This window comes from Zingiber officinale, chromosome 6A (assembly GCF_018446385.1).
Source record: "Zingiber officinale cultivar Zhangliang chromosome 6A, Zo_v1.1, whole genome shotgun sequence".
In the NCBI taxonomy this organism is placed as follows: Eukaryota; Viridiplantae; Streptophyta; class Magnoliopsida; order Zingiberales; family Zingiberaceae; genus Zingiber; species Zingiber officinale.
Window position 1 is genome coordinate 92916451 of NC_055997.1, and position 7957 is coordinate 92924407.

Genomic DNA, 7957 nt, shown 5'->3' on the forward strand with positions numbered 1-7957 from the left:
TATAAGAGCATTGTTGAAGTAAAAGTTTAAAAAAAACTTCTTTTTAAAAAAATTTCAAAGTTGAATAACTTTTCAAAATATTCTAAAAGTATTTTTTTAAAACATTTTTCAAAGAGAGATGTTTTAAAGAAAAAACATAGAGAGATCATTTTTAAAAATCATTTTTAACTTAAATAAGTAAATTCTCTCCCTTAATCTGATAACATAATAAGATCAATCATTATGTAATAAGCAATAGCAAGTCAAATCACTAAAGGAAAATTGGCTAAAGAAAAATGAAGTACTAGTAACTGAAATGAAAGTAAAGTCACATCAAGTCAATAAGTATAAGAAAAAAAATAATCAAGGACTGTACTACTACAAAGTCGAGGAAGACGGACTGGAACCCCAGGAGCTAAGAAGTCCATCAACTCAGTATGACAAGTTTGGTTCTCCTCTCGAGAACTGGACATGTCCTGTCGAAGATCGGAGACCTCCTGTCGAAGACTTGTCATGGCAGTCTGAAGTCCGGTAACTAGGTCGTCTAACGTACGAGGGACTGGAGGTGTCAGTGCCCCAAAGAGATCAACAACATAAGCATCTAGCTCTGCCTCCTCGTCTAGAGCTAGATCAGGCTGACCTTGGGCCTCAGGATTAGGCTGGGGTAGGGCAACTAGATCGAGCTGGTGCTGGGTCACTCTCCTCCAGGACAGGATGCCCTCATCATCTAGATGTACACCCCCTAAGGAGAAGTTCCTAGGACCAACTATGTCAAATTCATTTAGGACTCTTACATCACCTACGGTGACATCAACGTCCAATGAGGTAATAGATGCTGTCAAAATATGACAATAAGACATGTGGATCCGCCGACTAGTGGTAATACTAGCCGAATAGAGGATGGTATGAAATATATGCAAACTAATGTCTATATCTAATCTATGACATAATGCATAAAGGAGAAAGGAATGAAAAGCATCATCGCTACGTCGCTAGTGGCCAGGGGCAAAATGCATGTAACTAGGACTCGATAGAGGAGAATCTTGGACTCTAAGGGTAACTGATCTAAATAGGGTCAAGTTGGTACACGCTGACCCCCCAAAAAATATGAATAGATCGTATCAAGTGTGATATATGAGTAGGGATCACCAAATGGTGGATCTTGAGGAGGGTAGCACTGGAAGGGACGTGTGGATGGACGCAATCCCAAAAAGTCATGAATAATAGTGGGAGTTAAGGTTATATCTGTACCGGCAACCCTAGTAGTGTAGGTAAAGTCATCGACTCTAACTAGCTTGTTATATAGCTCAGCACACAGATCTATGTTAACTAAACTAGAACAATAAACTAATTGACGCAAGTTGTAATAATCAATAATTTCTACGATAGGAATGCATGATCACATGAAAAATTGTCTATCTAAAAGTCTAGAAGGTATAGGAACATAAATGGTAGACGAAAAATCAAACCCTAAGTGTTGGTGCAACCTTAGGTCAAGGTTGACCTGGTTGACCCGACTCGAGTTGACGTGACTCGAGTTGTATTTTGATGTTTGACTTGGGAAGATTGTCGGTGCAACCTTAGGTCAAGGTTGACCTAGTTGTGTTGCATGTTGATGTTTGACACTCGTGAGAGAGTTCTATTCTTGATGTGGGACAAGAATAGATGTTTGGGAGATTATTGGTGCAACCGTAGGTCAAGGTTGACCTGGTTGACCTGATTCGGGAAAAGTCCAAGTATGAAGACTTGGCACGGAAAAGTCCAAGCAGGGAGCTTGGCACTGGAAAAGTCCAAGTATGGAGACTTGGCACGGAAAAGTCCAAGCAGGGAGCTTGGCACGCGAAAAGTCCAAGTATGGAGACTTGGCACTGGAAAAGTCCAAGTATGGAGACTTGGCACGGGGAAAGTCCAAACAGGGAGTTTGGCACGGGGAAAAATCCTAGTGAGTGAAGCTAGGTGAAGGTGAAAGTCCTGGTGAGTGAAGCCAGGCATTCGGGAAAATCCTGGTGAGTGAAGCCAGGTGAAAATCCTAGTGAGTGAAGCTAGGTGAATGAGAAAGTCCTAACTGGGATGTTAGGCAGTGTGGAAAGTCCTGGTGAGTGAAGCCAGGCAGTGGGAAAGTCCTGGTGAGTGAAGCCAGGCAGTGAGAAAGTCCTAACTGGGATGTTAGGCAGTGTGGAAATCCTGGTGAGTGAAGCCAGGTGAAAGTCCTGGTGAGTGAAGCCAGGCAAGGGAAAATCCAGATGGATCAGGGATGATCGGACTTCTGGTGTTGGAAAGTCCAAGTAGGTCAAAGGGATTGACCGGACACTTGGCAGGGAGTTCTAGCAGGTCAAGGGAGTGACCAGATGCTAGGGATGAAGTACCAATAGGTCAAGGTTGACCGGATATTGGTTTGGAAGTCTTGGGACTTGGTTTGGGTCAAACCCAAGCTCTGGATCGGTCACCAGACCGATCAGATACTTTGCTCGATCGGTCCGGTGACCGATCGGGCATGCTGAAAACTTCCCTCGATCGGTCCGGTGACCGATCGCAACAGGCGAAAGAAAGGCGGTGATCGATCCACGCCGATCGGGCCATATCTGATCGATGCGTGGACCGATCGAGACGCAGCATCGCGAAGGGAAAGGAAGGGATCGATGCGTGAACCGATCACCTCTCTCGATCGGTCCACGGGCATCGATCGAGACGATCCACCTCTTCCCACGATCGGTGCGGACCGATCGAGTTCTAACGCAACGGCTAGTTTCTTCGCTGTTTCTTCTTCGCAGGTATAAAGGGGCTGAGGGCTTCTACAGGGCTTCTTCTTCCTCTTCTCTTCTGCTACAGAACTGCTGTTCTGGTGCTTGAGCTTTGTTGAGCTCTTCTTCGCAAGCTTCGCGTGAGCTTCTCGACTGGGATATCCTGCTGTTGTAGGTGTTCTGAGGAGCTGTTGCTTCAACGAAATCCAGTCGGCGAGGAGGCAAGAAAACCTGTGTTTTTACATTCATTGTTCTTGTCGTCTTGTATTTCTTGTTGTATTCCTTTCTTGCTGTTGCAAGAATATTGTGGCGAGGTTTCTCCACCCACAAGGAGTATATTGTATTAGCCGGTTCTCCGGGGACTCATCCACCGACGGATTGACTGGACTCGTCCACCTTACGGACACGCCGAGGAGTAGGAGCCCTAATCTCCGAACCTCGTTACATCGACGCGTTGAGGTTTGATCTTCTTGTTTTCGTTTCCTTGTTTGTTTTACCGCTGCGCTAACGAATTGTAGGAAGAAAAACGAGAAATTGGGGTCGGCTATTCACACCCCCCCTCTCTAGCCGCGTACAAAGGATCCTAACAAGTGGTATCAGAGCAAGGTTGCTCTTCGACGGATCAACACCCGGGGGAGCACGGGCTAGAGATGGATCTCTATGGAGAAGACGTCACCATTCCACCCTTCTACGAATGCGGCGACTTCGCGTATTGGAAGGTAAGGATGAAGTACTTTCTTATGACTAACATAATGAATTGGTTTTGTGTACAAGAAGGTTTTACTCCTCCGGTGGATAAGGAAGGAAAACCTCTTGAGAAGAAGGAGTGGACGAAAGAACAAATTCACAAATCCGAAATCAACGAAGAGGTAACGAGAATAATTGAATTTTCATTGCCTACTAACATCTTGTGTAAGATAGGTTACAACAATGCCAAGGAATTATGGGATAACTTGGCCAAGTACCATGAGGAGAGCTCCACTTCAAGCCATGAAGAGGAGACAAGTGAGTCATCAAGTAGCTCACATCATGGAGGAGAGGAATTAGAAGTTGAGGGTTACTCAACATCTAAGGACGAAGAGGAGGAGAGTTCTTCTTCAAGTTCGGAGCAAGAAGAAGAAGCTTCTACCTCCGAAAGGGATGAAGAAGAGAGCTCGCATCCACCCTCGACCCTAGGTAACTCAAGCAATTTAAGCTCAATTAAATTACACATTATGTGCTTTGAGTGTAGGGAACATGGACATTACAAGAGTAAGTGTCCAAAGAGGGTAAGAAAGACTCCACCGGCGCCAAGGGTCAAGGAAGCCGGAGTCCCGAAACGCAAGGGCAAGGAGCACATCGTGTGCTTCCAATGCAAGCAAAGGGGACACTATAGGAGCCATTGTCCGAGGGGGAGGCAACCTCACAAGGGCAAGAGACCGAGCACATCGATAGGGGGAGCTAAGGCGAACTCTAAGGTAACCTCTAAGGTTCATTTTTGCAATTCTAATAAAATGCATGCTAGGAATTTTATTGCACTTGTCGATAATTACAAGCATGATAACCCTAGGAATCAATACATGTGCTTAGGAGCTAAACATGTGAGTCTAGATAAGGATAATTCTAGAAAGGCTAACCCTAGGATCAACCCATCTAAGGCTAAGGATAACCTAGGTAGGAATCCCAAATCAACTAGACATATGCCTAGGAATACCTCAAGGAAGAGTGATAAATCAAAAATTGAGGTATTAGAGAAGGAAAATCAAGTCTTGAGGTCAAGACTTGATACTTTGGAAAAGACTCTTAAGAATTTGGAGAAGTCATCTCTAGGCTCTAAGGGTCAAAAACCAATGTTCAAGGACAAGAAAGGTTTGGGTCACAAACCTAAGTCCCAAGTGGTCAAGCCCACTTACCATAATGTTCCATTCGATTATGGAACAAAAACTAGGGCTAGGAAGACCATCACCAAGGTCACAAGGGGAGTCACCCCTAGAGTTGATCTTGATGAGTCCCAAATGACCAAGGCTTTAAAGCCTAAGAAGGTCATTAGGAGGGTTGCTAGAGAAGTTATCCCTAGTGAATATTTAGTGAACCCAATGAGCTCTAATAGGTATTGGGTTCCTAGGAGCATCTTCTCTACCCCATAAATGGGTTAGAGAGTGTCAACTCCAATTAGAAGGGTAGTTAACCCAACTTTGAGGAAATTGACACTCAAGGAGCATTTTCAAGGTTTTGAGAACTTTTGAAAATGAAATGGAATTATCATTTACTCCTTTGAAGAGCTAAATGTGCCTAATGGTGGAAATATCATTTTTAATCTTAAGTGGCACAATTTGAGGAAAACCTAGAGAAATACCATAATTGGGATTTTAGTTTTCTCTTAGGGATATATGGGCAATCTAGGGTTAGATTTTAAGTTAGCTAAGGCTAAGGATACTTAGATAGGGATTTAGGTATGTTATTTGTGCTAACTTGCCATGATTGGTTGTCATATGCCATGCCATGACATCATATTTATTTTATTATCATTTGAAATGTCATGATAATGCTTAGGTTATCTATATGTCATGTGTTAGTTTCGTTTCAAACTTTATGCCATGACATCATGACATTGGCACATGTTTTCATTTATGATACCATTTTATGCCATGTCATCATCTCTTGCATTAGTAATCAATTGAATTGATTTAAGGATGAAAAACACACTTTGATATTGAGATCAAATTTGTGTTTAGAAAATGCATGAGACCTTAGTCTAAGATACCTAAACCCATATCTCACATCAAAATTGACTTGGATGTGTTTGATACACTTTAGATGTGTGTGAGATATTAGGATCATGAGTTAGGATCAAGGTGCATAGCTTTTGTACCTAGATGAGCCTAATTCAAGATATGGGGGATCATAGGGAAAGCTTGTGTACAAGTCATGTACATATAGCCCTAAGATTGTGGTCCCAAATTAAAGGGTTTGAAATCATTTCAAAATTGTTTTGAAAAACCTTGATGAAGCTTTCCTAGTGATAGCATTCATCATTGAACATTGTGATACAAAGTTGACTTAACTTTGAACTATTTCAAAGTTTTTGAATTTTGTATCAAGATTTGAAAATGGAAGTTATTCTCATAGAAAACTATTTTTCCATGATAGTATATGTTATGAGGAATGTATCCTCAAAATTTCACATTTTTTCGAATTTTCTGGAATTTTTTAGGAGTTTCTGAATTTCCGGGAAGGGAAATCAGAAATCTCTGATTTCAGAGTGTGGATCGGTCACCGGACCGATCCAGGGAAGTTCTGATCGGTCTGGTGACCGATCAGTGACGATCCAGTGCGATCAGTGAAGCGTGGATCGGTCTGGGGACCGATCCAGGGGGATTTTGATCGGTCTGGGGACCGATCAGTGCGTGCCAGTTTCTGAAATTTCAGCTGGAAGTTTGGTTTTGTGGATTTCTAAAAGTTTGGAACTCTCAAAGACATTGTTGGTGCAATGGTCAAGGGGGAGTTGACCTTTAGGGGGAGTTTTACCTAATTGTCAAGAGGAGTTGACTTTTAGGGGGAGTTTGTACTCCTTAAGACTTTTGAGGATTAGTGATATGGGATTATCACTAAATTGATTGTTGAGTTTAGTATCAAGGGGGAAATTAAGAGTTTCAATGAAAGGTATGGGACTTTCATTAGGAAGAAACTCTTGACCTTGATACTCTCCTTTTTCTTTTTGATGTGTGTCAAAAATGGGAGAGTGTTCATTGGAGAATTATTGGAGAACCCAAGTTAGGTTATCGGTTTAACCTAAGCTAGGGAAAGAATGTCAAGGAAGAACATTGGAATTCTTTTTGATGTGTGTCAAAAAGGGGGAGAATTATTGGAGACCCCAAGTTAGGTTATCGGGTTAACCTAAGGGGAGAATGTCCAGAGAATGTTCAAGGAAAGAACATTGGACATTGGAAGATGATTGAAAACCTAACTTGATTATGGTTTTGTCAAACATCAAAAAGGGGGAGATTGTTGGTGCAACCTTAGGTCAAGGTTGACCTGGTTGACCCGACTCGAGTTGACGTGACTCGAGTTGTATTTTGATGTTTGACTTGGGAAGATTGTCGGTGCAACCTTAGGTCAAGGTTGACCTAGTTGTGTTGCATGTTGATGTTTGACACTCGTGAGAGAGTTCTATTCTTGATGTGGGACAAGAATAGATGTTTGGGAGATTATTGGTGCAACCGTAGGTCAAGGTTGACTTGGTTGACCTGATTCGGGAAAAGTCCAAGTATGAAGACTTGGCACGGAAAAGTCCAAGCAGGGAGCTTGGCACTGGAAAAGTCCAAGTATGGAGACTTGGCACGGAAAAGTCCAAGCAGGGAGCTTGGCACGCGAAAAGTCCAAGTATGGAGACTTGGCACTGGAAAAGTCCAAGTATGGAGACTTGGCACGGGGAAAGTCCAAACAGGAGTTTGGCACGGGAAAATCCTAGTGAGTGAAGCTAGGTGAAGGTGAAAGTCCGGTGAGTGAAGCCGGGCATTGGAAATCTGGTGAGTGAAGCCGGTGAAAATCCTAGTGAGTGAAGCTAGGTGAATGAAAAGTCCTAACTGGATGTTAGGCGGTGTGGAAAGTCCTGGTGAGTGAGGCAGGTGAAAGTCCCGGTGAGTGAAGCAGGCAAGGAGAAAGTCCTAACTGGATGTTAGGCGTGTGGAAATCCTAGGAGTAGGCAGGTGAAAGTCCCGTGAGTGAAGCCGTGCAAGGAAAATCCAGATGGATCGGGGATGATCGGACTTGGTGTTGGAAAGTCCAAGTAGGTCAAAGGATTGACCGGACACTTGGCAGGGAGTTCTAGCAGGTCAAGGGAGTGACCAGATGCTAGGGATGAAGTACCAATAGGTCAAGGTTGACCGGATATTGGTTTGGAAGTCTTGGGACTTGGTTTGGGCAAAAACCAAGCTCTGGATCGGTCACCAGACCGATCCAGTGATACCTTGTTTGCTCTGATCGGTCTGGTGACCGATCAGATACCGAACAGAAGCTCTCTGTTCGGTTACTGATCGGTCTGGTGACCGATCAGCAAGCGAACAGAGGCGAAAAGAAAGGCAGGCTGATCGATCCACAGACCGATCAGGCCATGTCCTGATCGGTCTGTGGACCGATCAGAGACGAGCATCGCGAGAAGGGGAAAGGAAGGGGATCGGTCTGTGAACCGATCCACCTCCTCTCTGATCGGTCCACAGACCGATCAGAGACGATCCACCTCTTCCCTGATCGGTCTG